A 27,039-nucleotide genomic window follows, 5' to 3' on the forward strand; every position below is an offset into this window, starting at 1 on the left:
TTTTTTGATTACTTTCTCTATTTTCTCATCGTTTTTACAAGCAGTGCATGCACATCAAAGCTATCTGCATATCAAACACTCTGATAACATTAGTCTTCTGAGATCTCTTAAATGTTTCAGGAATGGCAGACAGAAAAAAAAAAAAAAAAAAAAAAAAAAAAAAAAAAAAAAAAAGATACTTTTCTAGTTAGTCCAGAGAGGGGAGAGGAGGAGGGGAAGCTTGTTCATGCTCAGGATAGATAAAAAAACTGGAATTGATACCAATTATCTTTTCGTAGGGCTTGCAGGAGTTCTTCATCTTGAATGATGTGTCTTTTCTGATTGTCAGTGTCACAGATGTTTCACACGTGTTCAGAGGTTACTTGCACCTAAACACCGAGATAAGACAAAGCCTGCTAAGTGTCCTGTTTCAACCCCTTTCCAGTCGAGTACACCATCCACTGCATGCTTTCCACAGTTTATTCAAACACTCTTGGACTGCTATGAAGACTATGTAAAAAATGGAGCTGGCCTATCACGTAGTAAACAGTATTTAAATTAACTCAGTGGGAACACGTTACATTGGTACCTGTCCAGCTGTTCTCTGTCTAAGACTGTGTGCACTGTAAGCATTAGTCTTGAATCCTGTGAGTGGCCTTGGGCCTGCTTGGATGTCTTTCTTTCTCTGTCTCCTCCTCCATCTGCAACCCATCCTGACACATTTGCTGTCAAGGATATAAATGTGTACCTGATGATAGTACAAAGATAGTACCTGATGGAGTCTGAATTGCAACTCAAGAGCAAGCCTGCCTTGATTCCTTCTGAATGCAATGCAAGAAACTTCAGTTTAAAAGCCTCTTTCATGCAGAATTTAGATTGATAAAGAGGAGGAACATGCTATTATAATCATAAAACACCTTGGCTGCAAATAGCAATTAACAGCCCTCTTTAAAATCATAGAGACAGATATACAAAGAAAAGAAGAAAGGAAAACTTAAATACTCAAAGACAAAGTAGAGGTTAATTCTTTCATGCCAAGTCTTGCACTCAGAAATCTGAACTATTTCCTGTTGAGTGTCCACAAAACTTTCTTTTTTGTGATACTGGCCATACTGAGCATAATCAGCACTTTCCAGATCAGTGCTACATAGGATAAGATCAACAGGCTTCAGTTCCCAGGACAGAAATAAATGTTAGGCACCTTGCAGAAGAAAGTGTATGGTGCTCAGAAATTAAAGAGTAAAATGAGTCAGGATTTTATTGATCCTTTTTCCTGCTCACTCAGCTTTTATTACCCAAAGGTGTGAACTAACCTGTAATGATGGAAAATTAGTCTTCCCTTTCTTGCAAACAAATCCACTGAGTATTCTTGAGTGACAGACTACTTAGAATCATAGAAAAGGTTAGGTTGGAAGAGACTTATCCAGGCATCTAGTTCAGCCCCCAGCAATGAGCAGGGACAGTTTAAACTGGATCAGGTTGCTCAGAGCCCCATCCAGCCTGACCTTGAATGTTTTCAGGGATGGAGCATCCTCACCTCTCTAGTGGCATCAACTGTGCCAGTGTTTCATCACCCTTGTAAAAGATTTCTTCCTCATCTCTAGTCTAAATCTATCCCCTTTGAGTATAAAAACTGTACCTCTTGTCCTGTTGCATCAGGTCCTACCAAAAAGGTTGTCTCCATCATTGTTTTAAGTCCCCCTTAAGTGTCAAAAGGCCACAATAAGGTTTCCCTGGAGCCTTTTCTTCTCCAGGCTGGACAACCCTGCCTGTCTCAGCCTGGAGAAATGGAGGTGCTCCATTCCTCTGGTCATTTTTGTGGCCTTCCTCTGGACCCACTCCAACAGGCTCAACTGGTACTTGCAAGGGACTTGTAAGGTAGTGTCATCCAAGCAGTTGTTTTTAAGAGAAACATCTGAAAACTTTTTTTCCAGATGGGTGTTCAAAGAAGCCTGTTGACTGGAAAGTGCCAGCTCAGTGGGACAAAGGCAGTGACTGGCTCTGTACCACAGTGGGCACCTAAGGAAGAAGTAAAGGGCCAGTTGGAAGTGCTGGGGACAATCAGAAGGCCCTTTGCCACAGCTGTCTTAAAGAGGTTTAGGTTGGTCTGTTACAGATATCATCCTCCCATGATAAACTGCACCAAGTGTTCTGGAACAAAATCTAACAACTATTTGGTAAAAAATAAAGCGGCAAAATCACAACCATTAAATTAAAAAATTAAAGTTCTTTAAACAAAAACCAAACCAAACCAAAACAAAAAAACAGCCCAACAGAACTAGACCATTCTAGAATAAAGCCTGCTATCTGTAAAACCTTGTCTAGAAGTGTTCCTGCCCACATAGTACATTAAAATGCATTATTGAAGATATTATTCTACTACTGTGTGGAGAGACACAGAGCATGCTGTTTCTTGAGCCATTCAGTCAGGGCCCTTGTGACCAAGACAGATATTAATTCTAAGCAGACTGTGAGGGGTTGCTGAGGTCTGTTTTGTCAGGCTGCCTGGGGCCCTAGTTCTTATATAGTTGCCCTGTTAGAGCACTATACCTCCTTAGCAACCCTGTGAAATCTCTATGCCAGTCCACTTACCTCTCCAAAGTGGATGGGTTGGGGTTTAATTAAATGGGGCTTTGGTATGTAGTTGTAGGGCAAGCCAGGCTGGCTGGTCAGTCACAAAGCATCTCTGCCACTGTGATATTAACAAATGTTTATGTGGTCAGGCACCAGGGAATTCCAGAGAAGCCATGCATGTCCAAAGCTGTGGTGACGACACTGTGGGGCTCCCACAGTGACAGGTGCTGTGATTGCTCAGCACCTTGCTATGCTTTGTCCATTCTCACTAGGCACAGGAAACTATTTTGGCTGTAGATAAAGCACCACTAGGTAAAGCAAATACAAGGCTCCTCAAATATCAGGGGGTTGAAGGACATGGCACTTAGTGACATGGCTTAGTGATAGACTGGGTAGTGTTAGGTTAGCTTTTGGATTTGATTAACTTAAGGGTCTTTTCCAACCTAAATGATTCTGGCATTCTATGAAAAGTAGAAGTCAGACAAGCCTAGAACACAGAAAGTAAAACCAGGGTTTTCTGCCACCTTTTAATCATCCCCTCCTACTAATCAGAATTTGCATGAAGGAGGATCTTTACTAATTCTCAACATCTTTTAAAACGTTGTTGTGAAGCAGACCTTAGATGCTGAGCTGGAGACATTAAAACACTTAGAATACGTCTCACCATTTATTAAACATGGGTCCAAGCCTGTTGTCTCAGCCAGTAATATGTATTTTAAAAGTAAACCCTTAAGCCCAGTAAGTGGTTGCTTCAGAATGGCCTAAACACAATCAGCACCAGGTTCTCGTTAATTTGTTGTGGATAATTTAGGCATGAGCAGGGCTGTGTATACTACAGTGTTGTCTTTCAGCAGATCATTCTGAGAGCAGTGTAGGCACTTTAAAATACAGCAGCCTACAAATACTAGCACTGCAGATGGCAAGCACACCAATCAGGACTTGACTAGCTCTCAAACATGCACTTCACTATGTGGTACACATGTAAGGTTTGCAACTCCATGCTCTCTCTGCTGTTCCCAGAAACAAAAAATTCCCAGCAGAGCATCTTCAACATAGAATAACATTGTATTTCAATGCAATTATAAGATGTAAACGTACATATTCAGAGCAAGAGTGTAGAGAGTTACTGCCACAAGTCAACTTGCTGGCACATATTCATACTGACATGAGAGTATATGAAGCTAAACTGGCTTGCCAGGTTCAGATGTTCGTTGGCATTCATTCCAGTGTGCGTTCTGTTGAGGTTAAATTTCATTCTGTGTTCAAGGGTTTAAGAACTGCTGTTTAGGAACACATAATTCATGATTTCTATTACAGTACTAAGACACAACAAAGGATGTTTTAGTGGTCAGTGAGTACACTCTGAAAAGAAACTCTGAGATCCTCTAAGTCTGCAAGCATACAAATAATTTTTATTCTTCTGCTATTACAGCTATTTTGTATGTATCTCACAATATATTTGTATTTGCAGTCAAATTGCATATTAAGTAAAATGCTTTTCCTTTTCACCAGACTATGCCAATGTATCTAAATTTCTGTATTAAATATTTCCTATATAACTTCCGGATTCTTATAGAATTAATATCATTAGAACATTAGACTTATTCCTTTGTGTTTACTCCCAGCATGTCTAATAGGAGGAGAAACAGTCCTGTTTTCCTGTCTCCTACAGCAGAAGCAATTCTGATGGAGTCATTGGAGTAGCATTAATATTAAACTAATCTCAGAGAAAAAGCCTAATGCTGGTTGAATCTTTTCTGCTGATGCACACCCTTCTTTATGTACTCAGTAGAAAAGTGAACTTCTGGAAGAAGAAAGGAAAGATATTATGTATGTGTCTTTGGCTATTCTTCTGTGGACCCTTCCCACCGTGTTGTGAAGCTTCTCTGTTCCCCCAGCTACACAAATAAGGAAGATGTGATAATTGCAGAGACATAAATTAAAACTACTGGCTGTCCTGTCACTTGGATGTTAGTCTTTGCTAAGAAGGTCTTGTAAAAACAACTGTTACTGCAAATTTAGTTTGCAGATGATACGTAGGATTTCTACTGAACTGTTTCAGAAAGAAACCACAAACTTGTTAAACCTTGTGTCATTTCTGAATTCAGTTTCTTATTATAACCACCTTGAAAATCAATATAGAAGCTTGGTGTAATCTTTCTTGCACTCAATGTGTGGGCTACTCTGTTTCAAAGCCAGCTGTTCACACATGGGGTTAGTCCCAGCTGTTGAAACACTGGTAAACTTTGCTTGTCCAATTCCACATGTGAAATGAAACAGACTTAACTTTAAAGGGTTTATGGGACTCAACTACTCTTCACAGCAGTGTTTCATAGAAGCTGGGATTTAATTCTGTCAGATGCTGAGAAGTTTCAACTCCCCTGAGTCAGGGAACCCAATATCTCATAGGGTGTACTGAAATTGAGAAATTACATATCTCACTCGCTTGTAATAAAGCTCATTAAAATTATTAAAATCACTGTCCTATGAAAGCACAAAACTGAGGCATAATTAAAAGATAATGGGTCAGAGGAACTCAGAATCCAGAAGGAACTCTGACCAAATTATTTTCCTCACCCAGGCTTTCTCTGGGCAGAATTTATTTGTAATAAAAGGAAAATGAATCATTAAGTCCCAGGGTCTGAATCTTATATTATTAACTAGTATAATCTGCTGTCAGGATTTACATCGTGACTTTTGAGCTAAACCATGAACCACCTGCTGAAAAGCAAAATTAAGGCTACATGCTGGGAAAGCACTTTCTCATTAAAATATAATCAAGGTTTGTTAGGGCAACAAAAAAAGAACCAGCCTGATGTGCTGAACTAAACTGAGTAAGAACTGATGGTATCAGACAGCTGTGAAGTGTTCTTCAGCTCCCTCTTTTGCAGGGTGTAAACCCTACATGGGCTAACCATGGGAAACACAGACTGCACTTCTTGAATGTCAGTAGAAGAAGCCTCGGCCATGTTTCCTAAGAATAGTATGTGCAACATATATGGTACTTTTTCTTCTGTAATGAACCTCTTTACCCTTCTCCACTGATCACAGAAGTGTAAAAAAGAATTTCAAGTGAGCATGGTCAGGCTGATATTTGAGTAACAAGAAGAGATGTGCAGATATGTATTTAAAGTATGGAGGGAAAGTTAAGTGGGATCTTCTGGTGCTCCCTTCAGTACCTTACTAGTGTTTCTTCAGTGTGAATGTGTGCTAAGCTGTCCAGCCTCTCATTTACACTGCTGTGTGAATGCTTGGAGGATGTGTGTATTCAGGTGTGTAGGGTGAGAAAAGAAGAACAGAAAATACGTGATGTGAAAATGAAACGGAGGCTTTAATTTACCATCATAATTTGTAATCTCCTTCCAAAGGAATAAATGTGCATATTAACACAAAAATAGTTCACAAGAAATTCAGAAAATTGAAACTTAAAATCATTGTATAATTCAGAAAATTGAGTAAACAAATGAAATTCCTGCAGGCATTCTACAGATAGAGAAAAAGAGAAAAGAGGCCCAAAGGGACACTTCGGTATGTGTGCTATTTTATTAGTAAAATGAAACCCAGTGATTTCAAAAAGACCATTCACACACAGTTCCACCTTTAATTAGGATATCAGCTTTAAATTATAGAACACATTTTTTGCTTAGCTGAGATATTAATTTTAATTTGCAGAGAGGCAGAGGTTGCTACCTACAGGTAAACTCCCTATAAACACATTTAACTGTGTATGAAATGGGCAACATTAACATGTGGGGCTAGGCCTAATAAGTAGGTAGCTCATAAACAGAAATCACATGTGGCAGAAATGATAGATACCAATGCCCATTCTAGTGCCCGGCAAAATATGCTGGGGTGTCAAAGCAGAGACAGAAACCATAGGTGACACAAATACCCAGGAGATTTCCCCCTGCACAAGCAGGCCAATTCAAGAACGTCTGAAGATTCTTCAGAGGAAAAGAGTAACTGTCATCACAGAGTCCTGTTCTGTAAAATAATTGCAAAAGCACTCATTTGGCAAAGTTCAGTACATTGGACCTTCAGCCTCTGAAGGTGTGCAACAAACTACAAGCTGCTGAATCTGGAAACAGGAATTAGTGACTCACTGGGTCAGAGAGAGTGTTTCAAAGATAAATTAAAGATGGGAAAGACTACTGCTGTGAGGTTAGATTTTAGAAGTATGTTTTTAACGTTGCATAAAACACAGTAATATTCTGTCTCTCCAGTCCAGTCATGCAATATGCAAAGTTTTGGTGAGTATTTTGGATCAGGTGGGTATTTTCAAATAGTGTTTAACTTCAGTTTGTAAAGGCTAATGATCTATTTCTGTAAATATAAAACACACTGAAAAACAGGCAGTAAAAAGCCTAGAGGCAAGAAAGGAAGAAAACAAGGGTAGGAAAGATAACATGAAAAAGATTATGAAAAGTCATGTATAAAAAGAAAAGAGGATCAAGCAAAGCAGCAAAACACAATCATCTTTTATTTTCTGACATTAGCTTCCTGGTAGTGTGACCTTTGCTTTTTTCTGTCTCTCCATTCAGTGCTGTTTCCACTTGTGCTCTCCTCTTATAATTCAACGTTTCATCTTCTTCTGGTCTTTGCTCTCCCAGTATAGTCTTTCTGTCAGTGAGGAGGCTGCAGATGGCCACAGCTGTCTGTCTCCTAACAAGTGATGCCATTACAGGGCTGTTCCCTTCCAGGAATTAGTGGGTGAAGACCAAAGTCCTGCTGTTTGCAGGAATCAGCTAGGGAAAAGGAGAGCTGACACTGGAAGAGAATGACTAGACAGTGTCTATGGTCTTAAGAGTGCTGAGCAGAGTTTCAGGGGTTTTTTCCTGAATGAAAATAACCTGCCTCCTCAGTTTCTTTCCTGAGGACTCTGTCCTAGTCCTACCCCTTGAACTGCAGAATTTGTGCCTGGGGCATTTACCCATGAGAGTTGCCACAGCACAAGGAAGCACAGGGCAACGGGAATCCAGCTAATGACAGCCTGTTGTCAAGGGAATTGGGGCCCTGATAGATTAAAAAAAAAAAAAAAAAAAAAAAAAAAAAAAGAAGTAAATTTAAATTTTCTGATTAACTGTTTCCTGAAAGCTCTTCAGGTCAGTCAATTTTTGCTAAATCTGTATTTTGTTTTATTTTATTGTCCATTTTTCTCTGGGTCCCTCCTACCATCCCACCCAACTTAATAGATTTATCCAGTCTGTAATTGTAGGGTTGAGTTCTTCCCACATGCTCAAGTCCTCTGCTTCCACTGCTATGCTTTTTGTTGGAGGACTATAAAATGAATGTGACCTTGGCAGCTGGCTGTTCATTGTTGCAATGACATCTTCCCAGTTAACCTTCTGGATAAGACTTTCACCTTGCATTTCAATTCCTCTGCTCAGTAAGGCACACCAAGCTTCTTGTCACTGTGAGATAAGTGGGATAGCATGAAGGATTCCACGTTCCCAAGAAACATGTATTGCAAATTGACAACAATTCAGAGCTTCTAAACCTAATGACACCTCAAAATGGCATAGTCAAAGAAATTAATTCCCGAACCACTGTATACATAAAGACTCATTCTGACAGCAAAAAGATGTCTTCTCCTTCTGGAAGTTTTAATGGGGTGCTAGACTGGTAACTTACCTAAACTGGAGTTTCAAGAGTATGTACCAAATGGTCTGTTTCTGAGATGTAACACAGGCCATGTGATGTGAGGTTACAATACATGTTAACTAAGACATCTTCAGTACTTGGAGAGTGTCACTGAACTGCAAGGTAATAATATATATCTTCTGCCAAAATGAAAGTATATTTTTCATAGCAAGTGCTCCTCTTTGGCTTTTTGATGAAGTAGTTCAGTCTTGATATGTGCCACTAACTTTTTCTTTATGTTTCTCATTTTAGAGATGGAAGTTTCTGCTGGCAAACTGCCAGAACTACAGGAAGCAAACCAGAGGCACAGGAGCTGATAGAAGGGGAGCACAAATCTCCCAAGGATGGATGGTTATTTTTAAAATATATTTTTAAAAATAATTTTCCTCTTTTGGCTTTTGGCCAAAGTTGTGTTTGCTGCATCTAAGACATAAAATAGAAATTCCACACAGCTCCACACCTTTTCCCAACTCCTGTAAGAATGCAAAATTCATACATTTCTTAGGGTTTTCCCATGACAATAATTTCAGAATAGCTTTCTCTTTTCAGACTGAAAGTCGAAGTACAAAGAGGTATGCACACTGCTTCATATATGTGCATTTTTTTTAATTGAAGGATAAATGAACAAAATGCATTGATCCCTTGAGAAATAAGGTTTCTGAGTAAATATTCAACTGTCATACCATTAGATGTGGTGAAACAGCATCAGTTCGATATAACTACCTTCCCTGCTCACTTTGAGGGAGTGAATAGCAGTGGAGAGGAACCCATTTGACAAAAAGGCCATTCATAGTGGCCATCAATATCAGGCAGGACAATCGATATCAGGCTTCATAGTCTTTACAGAGATAGACATAAATGTTTAGAAGTTTTGTTAAACTTCCTATATTTATTTTCACCTATCTTGAAAATTTGAACCCTTTGCCACTGTGGAGCAAAATCCTCCATGATCTACATGAAAGGGTAACTGAGGATCAACAGACTATCTCAGCCATGGAACATGATGTCCTTTGAACATATCCCCAGGAAACATTTGCTTGGGGAAAAAAACAAAACAACAGTTAACCTCAAGCAAGCTGGTCTCACAGAAGGGGGTGTCTTCATTTCCCATGTTCCCCAAGTACTGTGATGTGAAGTCTTTGAAATGACAGTAGTTGCAAAAGACAGGAGCTCAGGCAGAGAACATGCCCTAGGGACATCTTGTGGCTTCAGCAGCTGTGAGGAAGACATCAGCTTAGAAAACAGCACCCAACACAGCCCTCTGCCACAAGCATCAAATGGAAGAAGGCAAACCTGATTCCCAAACAGCCATCTACAATCAATGCACTTACTAGTAACTTGTGGAAGAATGTCTATTAGTTGTATAAATGCTGTTCATACAACTCACTGGCTAAAACAAAATTGCTTTGACCACTCATATAAAAGCTTAAGGCATCAGGACATCAGGTGCCTCACTGAACACTGGACTTCACATGTTCTCAAACATTGCCCTTTCTACTGAGTGTTGTATATTTTATCCAGAAAATAACACTGAGGTCCAGTTTTCTTTAAGAGCAGATTTAGAATATGACAACTTCTGCTTTTGAAAGTAGATTGCTTTAGACACCTCTGGGTCTTGCTCTAAATATAAATCACCCATGCAGTATGCTTGTCAGCTTGGGCCAGACATGTCATACAAGGGTTGGCTGCATTTGGGATTTTTTTTCCTTTTTTTTCACCTAGATATAAGCAAACCTTAATGTAGAAACTTGAAAAACAACCAGACTACTGTCATCTTCAGTTGCAATGAAGAAACAGAAGCACTCTGCTTGAGTCCTTCTTTCCCATATGGCACATAATAAGTCAAAACTGCCATTTTCTTCTCCTAAAGTTATTTTGAAGGTAATTTCTGTTTCAATACAGATCCTGAAGGAATACATAGAACATCCTGCCACTGCTTTTTTCCTATCAGAAGAATGACCTGCTGTGACACTGACTTATATGTACCAAACATCATGGCAAAGATGGAATCCTCTGTGCCCTGAATGGAAATGATTCAATGGTTCTGGTAGAGTTTTAGATAAATGTGCTCTCCATCCAGGTCTAATTAGGAAACACAACTTTGTCTGTACTGTCCCTAGTGATATTGGACCAGATCAATGGAACATTTCTACAGTCTGCATCTTTAAAACCTATTTCCAGTCAGTGGTTTGATGCTTCTTAATCATTGGTTCATAGCGCATATAGTCAGAGCTTGCAAAAAATTTAGCTTTGTGTCTTTAAGGGTTGCATGTTTCCTTTGAGACTGACACTAATTTTAGCAGAGCCTTTGGGCAAGAATAACATGAATGCTGCAAGCCTGCATTGGGCTCTCTCCTCAACAGGGCTGTGGAGGGAGGATGTTTGCACATCCATGACAAGCCCTAACCTTTCCTCCCACTCTCAGCTGTCTTTGACTTTGCCCCCTCAGGCTATGATTGCTCCATCTTTTTATTTTTGAGGCTTTGCAGACTTTGATGCTGTTGCCGACAGTGCTGAAAGCTAGGAGCAGGGGAAGGATGTGGTAAGGAAGAACTGTGTGTTGAGATTGAGAGGGAAACCAGAGAATTCAGTATTTGACATGGTCTGTCAGTATCAAGTGAGTGCACAGCATGCATAAGGAGGTGTGGACTGAAGGAATAGGTGGAAATACTTACGGAGCAGAGCTCTGGGAAGATGTATATCTCCATGAATAGACTGTCCACCACAGCTAAGGTTTCCTATTCCATTTAGTAATACCAAGGAATCTTCATCAGTTCCGGAAGGCTTTTTCACAACTTATTGGGTATGTTTACGTATGCAATATGAAAGAATCTGGCAGGCAGAAACAAGTTTGTCAGAAAGAAATTACTACTTTGTGGGAGAATGGATTGATACCCTAAACATAACGAGCTGTGAGAATGGGTCAGTAAAACTCATTCTCACTTTTGGTGTGGAGGAAACAAACTACTTGGATCTCCAGGAATCTCCAGTCACACACAAGTGACACAAAAGTTGACAGCTCTATTTGGTGATTTAGATCCTCCTGTAGGTTTTGTCTTTCTCGCCATCTCTCAAAAAGATACAAAACCCACACATCTAACAAGATGGTGAAGTGGGAGCAGTTAAAGCTGTAGACAAGAATTAGCCAAGTCCGTGCTACCTGATGACTTTGATCTCCTTTCTGTTATCTGTTCTTTCACTTAGCAAGCTTTCTTAATCAATGCTCTTTTATCAGAGTTCTGTGTTTGAAAATCAGCTGAGATATCCTTCACATAACCAATCTATCAGCCAGATCTAGATCAACCATTCTATTTTCAGCCCACAGGCATTTTTCTTATTAGACAGCTTCTGCATCTAGACTGTCTCTTCAAAGTTCACCTTGTACAACAGCATCTCAACGGTGAGCAAGAGAAAAGGAAATAAGAAAATGTAGCTACTGTCAGAAATGGAGGCAGCTGCAAAAGTGGGTCAAGAGAATATTCTCCAGCAGAAGCTCTAAATCTATGAAATGGGTCAAAAGGTAAATTAACCCAGAACTCTCAGCATCTACCTGGGACAAGTGTCCATCAGCGCATGGATTTCAAAGCTGTTTCGAGATGCAGTTTCATAGACTTTGAGTTCAGATGGCTCTATGATGATCACCTGGCCTGAAGTCCTGTGGAATACATGCCCTAGGAGTCAATAAAGAAAAATCCTTCTTTAGACCCTACATCAGTATTGGAAATAGAGGGTATATTAAAAAAAAAAAAAAAAATCAATCATATTCCCTGTGATAGAGAATTTTTCATAAGCCCCGTGTCACTTAAGTGACTATCCCCATTGTTATAACACTTTAACTTTATTTCTGATCTGAATTTGTCTAGCTTCAACTTCCCAGCAATTAGTTCTTGTCTGAAGCACTTTGTGTCTGATTTCAGTGCCCTGTATTACCAAAATTCAGCTCCCTGCCTAGATTATCAAAGGCTTCTCTTACATTTGTATTGCGTATAATTTTTGTGAGATAAGTAGACAAAGTAAGATTTATTATGTATATGTTCAATAAAAATAATAAATATTTCAAGACCAAATAATAAAATACTACAGGATATATATATTTTTTTCAGAATGAACATTAACAGTCCTCAGTCCTTATTGCACAGGTCAGAATTTGCTTGCTGACAGTAATTTGCTTGCTGACAGTGTTCTGATTGCTATTCTGTAGAGCGACCTAGCATTTTTTCTATTAATAGTAGCAAAAATCAGGTGGTTTTGATTCTTGAGAAAAATTACTTAAGCTAAGAATGCAAAAAACACAAGCAAAAAACCTCATATATTTGTATGACTGCTAGATTATGTTTCACCATCCAAAACAGAAAATAAATATGTAACTCAGAAAGTAACAAGTGACAGAAATCTTGCCTCAAAGAGCTATTAGCCATTTAGTTGTGAGTATAACCTCATTTATTTTTGTAACCCTTAATTTGATTTCAAAAGTAATCTATGATGCGGTAGCTAATTTCATCCTGATACCAAAGCTAATTTATCTTGCCTTTACATGCAACATCATGTAGCTGGAAAGATTATTTTATTTGGATAGAGTTATGGCAAAAATGCTTATTTTATTCTGCATGTGTACAGAGTATTTTCCCTGCAACTTAGAACCAGTTGATTCCATTCTTTGCCTCCCTTTTTCCAGGTCTGATCCTACTGCATTTTATTCTGTCTAATGACAGCAACATTGAAGTTTTTAGGCACTACATTAAAAAACTCTCAAGCAAGGGAAATTATATCCTTGTTTGTACAGAATAAAGTTATTTGTTTAGTAGCTATTTTATATTTATATTTCATATACCACAGTCAGACCAAAAAGATGTTGAGGGTAAAGGTGTAAAATATGTGATATACATGATATAATTATGTGATTGGATAGTGTACATTCAAAAAATTCCAGCCAATGAGAGGAAATGAAATCTTTCCAAAGAACGCATAAACAACACAAGCATCTTTCCAACATCAGAACATAAATCAAAGCAACCTTTAAGAACTATGCTAAATATTATATTTTTGTTTTTCACTGCTTCTAGAAAATCATTATGTAATACTGAGAACGTTTTAGGTAAACAAGGGTTCCAGAATACAAGAAAAACATTTTCTGCAAGTACTCACAAACTAAGAACAACTAAAAGCAGCAGCAGTAGCAGCAACAAAAATAGAGAGTGTCTATCCCCCATGCTTCCAGAAGCCTTTTTAATGCAGAATAAAAGAAGAATGAAATTTAAAACCAAGTGCTTAACAGGTGAAAAATATATTAACACACCACGATTGCTTGCTAGTGTTTGTGAACATGAATGGGACCAAAGTACACCGAGACCACTTTGCGTGACTTCACACAACCACGGCAGTGAGAAAGAACTCACAGAGGATATAATCATTATTTATTACCTTATTGAGACCTGTCTTCACAGCCAGGGGAGAGATTAATATCAATGAGAGTTAGGCTTGCAAGTATCCAGAGATATACTGGGAAATATGAATTGAAATAAGATACATGAAGGAGAGGAACAAATGTGTGTATTACAAAGCATTTCAGATCAGACAGTTACAAACTAATAATGTGGTATTGGCAATTCAGGCATTTCTGGGAAATAAAGAGAAACCACAGTCTCCCAGTTGCTCAGGCCTCTCCTCTTCCTGTCAATAAGCCAGGCATCAGCAAACCCCCAGACCCAGAGAGGCACCATTATCTGTTTGGTTTCCTGCCAGAGCTTCTCACACTTTGGGGAAAGGCTGAGAGCAGGAATGGAGCAGAACACATGCTAACACACCAAGAGGACACTTGTTGCATGAGAAAAAGATCCAGAGGTCTCCTGAGAAAGTCTCAAACTTTTTCTTAAAGGGTCTGAGTGTTTTTGGTTGAGGTTGGCCTGGTCTGACCAGGTTTGGGAGGGGCATAGAGCAGGGCTGTGAGCCCTCAGGAGGCCCTGGGAAGTCTGTCAGACGGACACAGAAACTCACGGGGTCATGAACTCTGAGGGCTGGTGCTGAAAGTATGTTCTGCGCTTCTGTCATTTTGTCTGTAGGGGATGGGTAGGAAGACTCCTGCCTATCATTGAGTTAGTCTTGGGGGCTTTGGCCCAGCACATTTGTAAATAATCAGTTGAAGAAGTAGATGAAGTGTGGTCCTAAGATTAGAAAATCATAGGCTAGACATCAGAATTTTATGCTTCTAAATGAAGAAGATCCTTAAAGCACACTATTGATAGGAGTGACTACCAAGGAGATCCTTTCCATTTTTATGTGTTATTAATTTTATTTCATACCTAGAAACTAGCCTTAGGAAAATAAAATCTGCCCGATTAAGCTATCACAGGTACCTATACAGTAATTATGGTTCAGTTTCAGGCTATGTCTATCAAATCTCAAGTTTTTTCTCTAAGTGTGGACTATAGATTTTTTTCTTCCCTTGGATCTTCTGGTGCCAAAGTCTGTCAAAGTCAATTAGTGGCACTGCTTGAAGAACCAGCATGACTGACTGGAGCATGGCAGTAGTATGTGTGGCACAGGTTGAGTAATAATTGAATCTAGTTGTATAAAACAAAAATGTTTGGCAGTATTTAGTATAAAAAGTTGGGTATAGGCAAAATTCAGCTTTGTGACTTTATGCAGCCACTTTCTGGGAATGTCACAGTTGCAGGCTGTTGTGAGCATCATCTATTGGAAACCATGTTCTCTCCAGAATCATCTTCAGGAAATAACTTTATTTTGATTGCTTCTGTTTTGTTGAGCAACAATGTAAACTTTTGCATGGAATATACCCTGTATCTTCCGATACAGATGGGAAAGCTGGAGTTTGTCTGCCAACATTAGCCATCTTAAACTTTGGTTCCCAGTATAAATTAACCTCTTTTTTTTTTTTTTTTTTTCCCTCTCTTATCAAGAAGGAGATACAGACACCTCTAGAGAACCTTGCCAGTACCTGTGGTTTTTTTCTCATTTAAAAAAGTTTATTTATAAGTGTCTATCTCTTCAAGTATAATGAAGCAGGAAATTCCAAACAGCAGTTTCAAAGAAAAGGTTGGTTTCATTTTGTTTAGGAAAGGAGTATCTTCTTCTTGAGCTTCATGGGTTACCATATAAAATAGAGTCTGCAAATCAAAAATGTTTCCAAATATAGCTTTGCTCTTGGCTTGGAGGGAGGTTGTAACACTAGATTACTGTATAGATGACATAGAGAAGTGTCTTACTAAAAGGTAGCAATTCCTCACAGAATTAAATATCAAAGATTAAAACTAATTTAGCAATTTATTTTGTAGCATAAAGTAGTTCTTCGCATACAGATAAAATTGTACATTTTTTCAGCTAATGATAGGTTTTCAGGAGGCTGGCTGGGGAGTATCACATCACAACATATGTTTTGCTGGATGCATTTTCTTCAGTAAAGCTGCCAGTTTGTAAATTAGACCTATGTTCATGCACCAGCAATCATTTGTTGAAACTTTACTTTCTGTTTTTGCACATGAAGTTTCTGACAAAGTTTTTGAAGTCTGTTTTCTTTCTCATCTGTGTTTTTCAGTCTAGGCATATTGCAGCTAAAATCTGAAGTAGGTTTTCTGGGACAAGCTATCTGGGACATTTAATTTTATTTAAACTTATTCTTCCAGTCCTATTGTCTTAGTACAGTAAATTCTTAATAATTGTTCTGTATGCATAAACAAGACAATATCATCCATTTCCCTGGTACAATATCAATTTGGTAAAAGACTTACAATTCTCCAGGCTGTTTAGCCTCAGATCAGTATTTAAATGTACCCTGATTGTGGACTGTTATACACATTCATCAGTTCTGTGCACTGCTTCCACACATAGAGCTGTTACTGCTTCAGAGCAGCTGGTCATGCATGATTATAAGCAGATCTAGCTCTACTTTCATCCTGTCTAAAATCTTGACATATCTGTCCTCTGCTGAAAACGGGTGACGCAGCTCCATGACAATTCAAGTGTCATCGTGCTGTGTTAACAAGGCCTTCATATCAGCATCAGGAGGAAATGTGTTGACACCTTGTTTACAACCATTCTCTGCGGACAACCAGAACCTACTCGCCTTTCACTCACATCTATTTTACATTGGCACAATTCCACTGGGTTTACAGGTACTTTTCTTGATAGCCATCTGAGAAGAGTCAGATTCTTAGTTCTCTGGTTTTGCTCGTTCTGGAGTTGAATGTCAGTTCGAGATCTCAGACTTCCAAAATGCTTTGAATGACTTTGTGTGAAATAGTTTTAAACATAAAAGTGTAAATATAATAGTGTAGTTTTAAATTTTTAAAAGAATGTTTAAAAGTGAAACTGTAAACATAATAAGGCATAAGCCTGATAATCATGTGAACAGTATTTTTTTATCCTGGAGTGCCAAAGGTTAGCAGTTTGATCCAGCCTTCTCATATGGACTAGTGATTTCTATTTTAAGTCTCTGATATTTAATAAGATTAGGACTGAAGAGAAATTCCAGGATATTTTCCCAGTGATTAAAACCTATTCTATTTTTAAAGTTTTATCATGTAGGTGAGATTCCTCTAGAAATAAGCAGCAAAATATACAGATTCCTCTGTATCTCTTGTGTCACTGTTATAATATCTGGCTTCAGAAGCTTCAACATCCTTCAAGATATCCCCACTACTTCTTAACCATCTTCTTATTGTCTTTTACTTTTCAATTGATCCCAGACAGACCAGTAGTAGATCTCAGATTCACTTATGTGCCTTAATACCACTCTTGCTACAGCTTTCGGGGTTTCTGTCTTTCTTCTTTCACTGTGTTTGCCAGTCACAGAAATCTATAATTTCACTGCTGCAAGTATTCTTCTCCTTCTCTCATGTAGCCTTTCCACATTCCTTCTGCTTTTCTGACACCTTCATTTTTTTTTCATAAGGTCTGTGCCTTTGTACATTTTTTTCACCCCTTTCTCTTTTTTTTTTTTCCTTTTTGTTTATCACAGCCATCCATATTATTGCTGCAGTATGGATTTGGACCCATTCCTTCACTATTCCCTATAGGATTGTCTTGGTTCTTTTGATAAAAGAAATCAGTGAGGAGGGAGAAAAGGGCACCTGAACTACATTTGCCACTAGCATGGGTTCATTGTCCTCATCTTTTCTGGATTGTAATACCTCTGTTATTCTCTTCTGACTCATATAAACCATGCCTGGTAATATCATCTCCCTTTTGCATCTTGCCAACCCCATCATCCCCTCAATATGACCCTGGCTATGAGTTTACATGTCTGCATTCCACCAGAGAAAACCTCTTTGCCCATGCTTAATTTTGACTCTTCTCTCATTGCTATAGTGGCATAGTCAAGAAGAAATCTAGTCCAGCAGTTTCTACTTCAGGCAAAAAAAGTGTTTTTCCACTTCTCCCTGCCCAGACAGGAATGCAAGTGAGGAATTTGCACAGCTCTGGCTGCAGCTCCTACTCCTGCTGCTGCTGCTGCCCCTTTGCCAGCTCCATCTCCAAACAGCCGGCTTTGCCAGGCTCCTCCTACCTTTCAAAATCACCGATGCCCTCAGGCATCGCAACCAGTCATTCACTTACAGCTCAGGGGACTGAAAAATATCTGCCTACCTATAAATATGTACACAGGCACACGCTTACACATATAAATGTTTGCATATTATTTTTTCTCGTGTGTTCATGTGCATATGTACATGTCTACGTTCTCACGTGGAAGCAAGTGACATCCTGGTTCTCTCATTTCTCTCCATAGGGCATGTAGACAGGCTTTTTGGAAGTAAGGGCATGGCACACCAGTTTTATCTCCTGGTTTCAAATCTGTTTCTGAGAAAAATTACACCTTTGCATGTGAGTATGTATGTTTGCATCATGTAGACTTGGCTGTAGCAAATTTTTCCAAACCCTTTTCATGTCCTATATTTCCCTCAGTCCTTGCATTTTTTGAGGCAGGGCTTGGCTTTTTATATCTGTGGGCAGACCAGAGAGGCTCCAAACCCTACTTGTGCTGGCAAAGTATGTTTAAAAAATAAATTATTTCTAAAAATGTAACTTTAAAGGAGAATTAATGCAGACAGCTTCTGAGGTCCTTTTCAGGATTTTCAGAACCCTCACCACTAGGTAGGAAAAAAACCCTCAGCTGAATACATTACAAGTGTGTTGAATGCAGCTTTAAAATTGTTGTGCGGTGGCCAACATGCTGTAATTTTTCACAGGCATTGCTGTGCTGTGGGAAAGAAGGAGGAACACATTTCTTTGTGCAGGAGGCTGGGTGTTTCTCAGCAGCTCTGTCCTCTAGGCTGTTCCCTCTCAAGCTTGACTCTTTGCCTGAGGCTGGCAAGAGGCAAGTCTCCTTCTCTTTCATTCCTTGCTTTCTCTACAAAACCCACTGAGGAGCTCCACCCCTGCATTCTCACGCTTCTTAATGTGGCTATAAACAGCGCCTTATTTGCTGCCAGATCAAGTTATCTGCATAGGTTATTTCAGTCTAACTTTTGTACCAATCCCATTTTAATTCAGCCGGAATACTGGCAACAAGATTTTCTTTTCCTTGGATTGCAGGAATGATGCCAAAAAAAATTATCTACTATTTCAGAAAAAAGAAATGGCTTAATGTTAGAAGCCTGATCTCAAAAGGGATGACTACACTGAGTGGAAAGAAAAAAAAAACAAAACCTTGTGCTTTTCTCAACTGCACAGTCTTGAGGCTCATGCCTACTGGATCTTAATCCACTAATTTCACAGTTTCTGTGTAAAATCCTCTGTGTAGAAACAATTACTATCATGATCAGTATCTCTTTTTGTTGGCCAAAATCCCAAGGCAGACTAGGACTTACCCAAAATAATTTATTAGAACCCCATGTACCAATAGTCCTTAGCTAATAAAGCCAGAAGAAGAAGTAAACATCTATTTTAAAAAAACCTATTCAGCTCTCCTGGCTATAACCTAGAGCCTGCAGATATGACCACATCATAACTGATGGTTTCATGCATCTTCAAAAAAATCCCAGTGAATAAACTGACTCATCCCTGTTACCTCTAAAGCCCTGTCATCAACAGAGACACTCCCTTTTGGCAATGAGAGTCTATAAGATTGCAGTTCCCTAATTGGGACATAGTTCTTCCCTCTTAGAATGAGAAGGGGACCCCAGGGTAAGAGGCAACTGTGTACTTGCTTTCCAAAGCAGCTCGTGCAGGGGACAGAAAGTTGTGTGCTTGACCACTTGCTGTCCAGGCTTAGACTAAATAGTGCACCTTGACCATGCCATTGGGATGCTCCACAGTTGTACTCCTCTCTCCTTACCTACTCTTGTTCAGCATGTTTTACCTTATACATCTGTAATCTCTATTTTAAATGGGCGGCAAGCTATGAGTGCCCTGACTTTCCCTGGTAAAGACCTCTGTGGCTTTGTACAGCCATCACACCAAGAGCCCAAACCAGAAGGCTGCTAGTCTCTTTTTTATGTCCAATCCATTTTTGCAAATAATTAAAGAGAATCTGATTATGAGAATCGGGGTTAGTTCAGGTGACCTTCCTGTCAATGTGTTTAAGGTTTTCAAACAATTAGGAGTCACACTTAATACCTAGAGTTAACTCATACGATCAGTTCTCCTTTCTCATTTCTCCACGAGCTCCGCCTTTGTTACACGCTCCCCTGCTTCAAGTTCATTTAAAAGCCCTGAGGGAGGGAGAAAAAGATATATTCTCACAGATGTTTTTAGTACTCTGATGGGAAAAGGGGGTCTTGTTTATGATCCTGTTTATTATAAGGCTTGTGCTCTTATAATGCAAGTCAGTCAGATAAAACAGTACTAATGATAATCAAGAACTGTAACAGAGAGAGACACTGGTGATATCTGAGTGCTATTTTGTATTCATCTTCTTGCAGGTTTGAGCAATCTGAAAGTGCCAAACATTTGCAAGGTAATAATGTAAGGTCATGAAGGAAAATTGCAGTAAGAGCTCTCAAAACAATCTTTCCAGGAATCTTTATGGCCTGAAGAACTCTAGGGGCAAAGACAACCCACAGCTAAGAGACAGGAGGTGCAGGCATGCCTTGTACCGTGGACAGGAAAAAAATGTGTGCCCTTTCCTTCCCCCTTGCCCTGGGGAAGATCAGCAGAAACAGTGCACACAGATTGTCAGTGAAGAAGTAAAGGGATTAGTTATGATAGCTGTACATTTGGATTTTCTCAGGGCTTAAATATGGCAAAACTTAGATGGGCTTGATTGTTGGACCCTGACAAGCTGCTTCAGATAGAAGCTGCCAGTATGACCTCCTCTGAACTTTCCATCTAGCCATATTGCACTCTGTGAGCTCTTGAAGTCTTTTATAGGTGTACAAAAAATCAAGGAACCTCAGGTATTAAGTTTAGCTTCAACAGCCCTGTCGGAGGCTCACAGTTCAAATGACTGATGCATGATTGTATTTCGGGTCTCAGCATCAAACAACCTGACTATCAGCTGTTCACATTAGAGGCCTGGGTGTGTTAGGCTGTGGGATTACACTGCTGATGTTTTGGCAGTACGCTGAAGCTGACAATATTTAAGTAAAATTAAAAGAAATGCTTGTTTGACTGACATAACACCAACATGGGAGGAAAAAAGCCATAGCAACTCAAATTGGAACAGGAAAATGACAGGTTAGAAAATAATTGGATAAACTACATGTGTCCAGATTGTCTTTGCTGGTGAATTCTGCCCCAAAATAGTGAAGGAGTTGGCTGAGACAGCCTTAAAGCTGCTTTCAGTTGTTCCAATAGAATTGTGGCAGAGCAGTGAGCATCCATGAGACTGAAAGGGGGCTAGGCTAACACCTAATCAAAGGGAAAAGCAAGCTGCTGAATTGTCAGGCTGGAAAAAAATGAACAATCAGATCTTTGTAACCATCTCAAAGAACACAAAGTGGTGAGTAACAGCCGAGATGGATCAGAGCAAATCTGATCTAATCCAGTCCAAACAACCTAATTTCACATGGTGAAAAGTGGTCAGCTTACTGCAGCTTCTCAAGCTGCTGTCAGCTGAGGCAGGCAACATATGCTTGATTCACCCCATTTGCAAAGCAGACCTGTATCTACAAATAAATATAAATTGATATATTTTTCTTCATCATTTGTGGGAGGTAAAAAGGCACACAGATAACATCTATTCAGAATTTTTAATTTTTTAATTTAGAGAACAGAATATTTTCCCAGCAATTGCAGCAGAGAGAAAAAGAATAAGCTGATCTCCACATGTACAATTCAAAAGAAAAGAATAGTCAAAGAAATATACATAATCTGCAAAAGGAAGAAATTGCATTGTATAGACCAGAACTCTCTGATTTTAAGGATCATTTAGTGTTGGATTAGATTATGCAAATGCCCTAATTTGTTCTCCTTAAGAACTGATTAGACAAACGCTAAGAATCACATGGTTATTCCTCATACTTCCAGTTTTATTTTTTCTGGTTTTCCATTATTTAGAAATATTTGTGATCTCTCCTAGTGCTGATTAAACAAACAAAACTTCCTCTGTCCATGGAGTAAGGTACCTTGCTCGTCTGGGGAAACTCTAACTACCAAAACAGATATCCAAGACTATTCCATGGAGCTCTTTCCTAGATTCCGTTCCCAATTACAGCCAGTTCAACTTCTCTGGCTTTTTTTTTGGTTTCACTTTTGCAATGTCTAAAGCTGCAGTAGCTGGCAGCCCCATGCCATGCAGAACACTGTGTTTAGGGCAGCTTTCTGGTGTTTCTGTTGTGATGAATGAGGAAGAGGGATTCAGAGGAGAGAATGTGTTCTCATATAAGCACTGACCTTTTTTTGGACACACAAGTATGCTCCATGGATGCTCAGCAAACACTGCTTTATAAAGCACTCCCTGCCTGCTATGTGAGTGCTATTGGCAGGACAGGGCAGCCCCAGTCCCCTCCCAGACAGGGAGGCCTGGGCAGAAGCTCCATGTTCTCACCATGCACCTTCATCATCAGCTTCTTTTTTTAGGTCTTTCTAAGAGAGGCCTAGAGAACTAATGAACAACAGTTGGGTCTTGTGAAGAATAGAGCCAAGACAGCTGTAGGGGCTTGATTCAGCAATTTGTTTAGTCTGATACCTATTTCCATCACCATTTATGGACTACTTTGCCCCTCATCCCCAACTTCAGTGTATTGTTTTTTAAGGAGCAACAGGTTCAGTTGGAGGCTGGAACTCTGGGCAAAAAAAGTAACCAAGAAATATATATGACAAATCTTTGGCATCTATCCTTTATTTTGCTGGGCAAATCTTTTTAAAACCCAATCTACTCCACAGGATTAGCTAGAAACAATCTGTAGAGTTGAAGTGGTTGTGTTTCCTTCAGAAAATTCCAGCTGAGAGCCATATAACTTCTATTCTACTAATTTCAATTGAAAATTGGATTGTAAAACAAGTAATCAATTTAAAATTAGTCTTTACATATTGGTCTTCCAGCAGAAAAAAATAGAAGAAAGAGTAATCCACAGAGACTGGCAAAGATTCCTCTGCAGGCTGGTGGAATTCCCATTGAAAGATGACAACTGTCCTGAGTTAGCAATTGCTGTCTTTGGCAGGGAGAAGCTCATTTTACTGGTACAGCCCTGTCAATTGCCAAACAGATCATTCAAAAAAAGGGGTTAGTAACTGGCATTTAGGTGAGAAGTAGTGCTGAGGAAGCTGAATAGAAATGCTTTACAGAAGGGAAATTGAAAACATGGAACAGGCTGTGCCAAGGGGAAAACCTGACACAGGCTGTTCTGATCAGCAGCAGGCAGAAATAATGGCTTGTAGAGAGGTAGGAGATGCCAAGGAGAACATTAATTTTCCATTGCTGGAAGTGTACCTGCCAAAGACCAGCCTCAGTAACCCCTTCTGGCCTACATGTTCCCAGGTAACAGTAAACTTTCATGTCTGAACTTGCTCTTTGTCTTAGAATTCATCCTCTTCTCTCCTTCTGCCTTTTAAATTGTATTTGAAAGGTTTCTCTGAAGGGTGCTCAACTTACCAGTGTCATTTATATTATCTACAGGGAAAACCAGAGTGTGAACAGCTGTTTCCACTCATGATGTGCTCCTCTGTTTAGGCCTTTTGCTGATGACCTCTACAGTACGTGTGTTGAAATCTAAAATATTTATCTGTTGGAATGACACTGGCCTTCGAATTAGTGCAAATGATGTTGCATGTCTTTCATAGCATCTCCTCTGAGACAGCATATGTGATCAGCTGTGGCAATAAATTTGTTTTCTTTCTTCCCTTCATTCTCTCTTTCTCCTGCCATGCTTGAGTCAGTTTTTATTCTTGGCTGAAATCCCTTAAGTTTAGCACTGTCACATTTACTGAGTATCTCAAATTGAAACTTGGTCATATTCTCTGCAGGGAGCCAAGTAAACGTCTCTATGATAAGAGCATGGCTAAAGCACGAGGAATAGTGCACAACCTTCAGCCCTTTTAGGGCCAAAGCTGTGCTTTTGAATTTGTCTAGGATGCCAGATCTGGGGTGCTGTTCCTCCAAGTGATCTTATACAACGGTGAGCATGTGGGTTGAGAGTAAAGCAATGTAAGTGATTACGTTAGGACTTGTGCTCTGGAAGGAGCTCAAAACCCTGCACTGGTTTGTCATTTTGTGAGCTGGAGCTTGATCTTTCTCTCTGGCTGGGACTCAGAACCTGTCTGAACTCTGTAATTTCAGAGAGCTTGGAGCCCTGTTCTACCTTGGATCCCTGTAAGCTCTGTGATCAACCTGGGAAAAAAAAAGAACTGGCTTAACATTGCCAGCTGTCATGGGTAATGCTAAATTGTTTTATAACTCTCCACAAGGCTAAGAGAGAACATAAGCAAATCTGAAATAGATGCCATTCCAGCTGCTCACTGAAAAGTGTTTTGTAACACTTTCCTCAACACTGTGTAAATATGAAATCCCTCTGCCAGTAACCCTTAGAGGGAACTAAGCATTCTTACATCCAGATGAGTAAATTGAGGCACAGAGGAGGAGTGAGATGTCTGGAGCAGGACAATGCTGGAGGAGGAATCAGCAGCCTTCCTCCAATCTATCTGCTCTGAGCACCCCATGTATATGCTCTACCTTCTGGGCCTCTAATGAAACACAGTTTTTGATTAGGCTGGATTTAAAGCAGCTTGATCATTTCTTCCCTGTGGCACAGCTTAGGGCGCCTCTGTCTATTCCACTGCCATGGATGGCCATGCTGATGCCCGTGGGCTGGCATGGTACAGCAGTGGGAGAGCCAGGCTTTGCTGCTCCAGTTCAGCATTATAACACACAGAAGGTGCTGCTTTCTGCTTCTAGACCTTCCATTCTGCTCTGGCAGAAGCATATGGGTGATTTGGATCTTGATTTATAGGGCAGACTTCAGCAAAGTCCATTTTAAAGGCTGTAGTTGAACTGACTTATTTAAGTCAGCCAGAATTTTGTGAATTTTCTCATTTCTACACTGTCTCAGTTGAAAATTTATCAGCAAATCCAGTCAACCTTTTTGTTCCTGTGTTTGAATGTACTGATTGTGCTTTCATAAATTACAGCATGTGCTCCTTCACCAAGGTGAAAGTATAGCAATGTTCTTTTTCAGGACTAATGCTTGGGGAATAATAATTTGTCACTAGGCAATACTAAAGTTTTCCTACAATCCTCTGTCTGCCTTATCTTCCTGATGAAGGGTTCTTTTGCTGGTGCTTTATTCTGCTTTTTTCCCCCCCACTTCACGCACGTACCTTTCAGCATCTGCATTTGGCCAGGCTGAGATGAGAGATAAGGGCCTGAGGTCCGGAGCACCCCACTGCCTGGCCATGGCAGGATGCTTTGGATGGCACTGGACAGGGTGAGATATCAGGGTCCAGCCGGGTCGATGGTGCCACAGGGCTGTCTGCTGGGCCCATCAGCCATCCAGGCTGACACAGCTAATCCCTTTGCTGTCAGGGACAGGTGTCAGACCGTGCTGCCTTTTTGCTCACTGCCAGCCCAGGCCAGATTTAAGCTGGTGTCCTGTGGATGCCCTTGGATACCTCATGATTACTCCTGTGAGGGACTTTCCCTTCATTTTTTACGTTGGAGTTTATTCTGCAGGGTAAGCATTGGTGGTGTTGGCTATAACTAGGTTGCTTGAACCTGGAGAGCTGGGAGGCTAAGCCAATAATCTTCAGGCTTTAATCAGAGCCTAGGGTCTGCACCAATGCCTGTAAAATACACACAGAAGGGTGTGTTCAACAGTCACTCCAAACCACATTTCTGCTTATTCTAGTTCTGGCTGCAGAGGTCACGGAAGCACTCAGATGAAGGCTACTTCTAATTATTATCCCATTTGCAAAAAAAAAAAAAAAAAAAAATCCCACAGTGCAATCATCCATGAAGAAGTGAAGGGAGGGAAATATGTCTTATATAAGCACCACTTTTGGGGATTTGCTTGATTTGTGTGTGCATATGTATGTGTAATATTTGGTGAAAAACACTCTTTCTGTTGGAATGGATATTATTCATGAATGTGGTTCCAGTTAAGCTAATTGCTCTTGACTTTAAAAAAAGAAGGGAAATCCCTAGTAAGCTGAAATACCTTACTTAGATGTCTTTGAAATTAAGTGTTTTGAATTCTCGTTTTAAAAGAAAAAATTGCTTGATAATCAATCTGGTTTATTTAAGAAAAGGATTTGAGATGAGGTAGAAGAAACTAAACAAAAAAAGGAAGCAGCTGACCTAAAACTAAATTTGTCAGATATTCTAAATTTGGCCATCTGACTGAATGAATCTGTCCTTCACAAAGCCCCTTCTCAGAGGAGGTGAATTGCTATCTAGCCATTCAGGGTGAGCCTTTCACTCAAAAGCTGCTTGATAGAGAAACCTCTGCATACCACAGGGAGGAAAGTAGGCCAATCTTTGTCCTTTAGAGAGGCACCTGAAGCTGTGTAATCATTGAGGATTTAAATCTTCTGGGATTCTCGCCTCCAAGATGGACAGATGGCAGCTTCATGTAACAATAGAGGCATCCTTGCAAAATAAATGAAAGACAATTAGTCACTTCATACATATCCAGAAGACCCTATTGCGGACAGCAACTGTTGGGGATTTGAAAGGGATCAAACAAGCTCTTAAGCTATATTTTTTCTGAGGCATATGGAGGGTAGAATTTAGGGCTGTGCAAATAATAGGAGTGTTGGCTTTTTTTGTTCTACAACTGAATGAAAAAAATCAGAAGAAGAAACTACAAACTGGATTGAATGCTAGATTTTCACCAAAACAAGACTTAAAAAACAATTACCTATTCCAAACAGATCCCATGTATTTCATCTTCCTTTCAGCCATTTAAAAAGCCACACCAAGTAATGGTCCCATTAAGAAAACACTGTTAATACCTCTATTTTATTGTGGTGCTAATGATTACACTGTTGGCTCAGGATGTGGGATACCAACACTGAATACCCCACTCTACCAAAGGGTCTTTCTGTACACTTTTCCTAGACAGGGCTCATTCCCATGTGTGTCTCCTGGAGCTTGCTCTGCTGACATTACTCTATTTATTTTTATTTCCAAGCAGACACTGGATTTTGAACAGCACTCCACAGCCTCAGCAGGAGTACAGACCTAGGGTGATGAGGATGAGTGCTGGTCCCTCCTGGTGGTGGTGGGTAAGTCAGGGATGCCAGGGGTAGTGACAGCTCTGAGAGCAGGATGGAGACTTCAGCCACATGACACTGCAGCCAAGCACCTTCCAGCTCCACTTGAGCTTTGAACTGAAGACTTCCTAGGACATTCAGAAGCGCTGTCAGAAGTGTAGAGGCTTCTCCACCAGTGTGTGTGCATTTGCTCTCCTTCTGGCTTTCAGAGTCAACATTATCATGCCCAAACCTTGCCTGAAA

The 27,039-nt window shown here is 39.9% G+C and overlaps 2 long non-coding RNA genes across 2 annotated transcripts in view; both read right to left on the minus strand.

Moving 5' to 3' along the window:
• Positions 1-27,039, minus strand: part of LOC310908424 — a 166,665-nt gene that overhangs the window by 93,863 nt on the left and 45,763 nt on the right. The window lies entirely within an intron of this gene.
• On the minus strand, positions 25,214-26,885 carry LOC310908091. Its single transcript, XR_014589778.1, has 3 exons — positions 26,765-26,885; positions 26,035-26,170; positions 25,214-25,365 (listed from the first exon to the last, which is right to left on the minus strand). It is a non-coding gene; the product is annotated as an uncharacterized lncRNA (long non-coding RNA).

Source organism: Zosterops lateralis (genome assembly GCF_965231275.1).
Source record: "Zosterops lateralis genome assembly, chromosome: 4".
Classification (NCBI taxonomy): Eukaryota; Metazoa; Chordata; class Aves; order Passeriformes; family Zosteropidae; genus Zosterops; species Zosterops lateralis.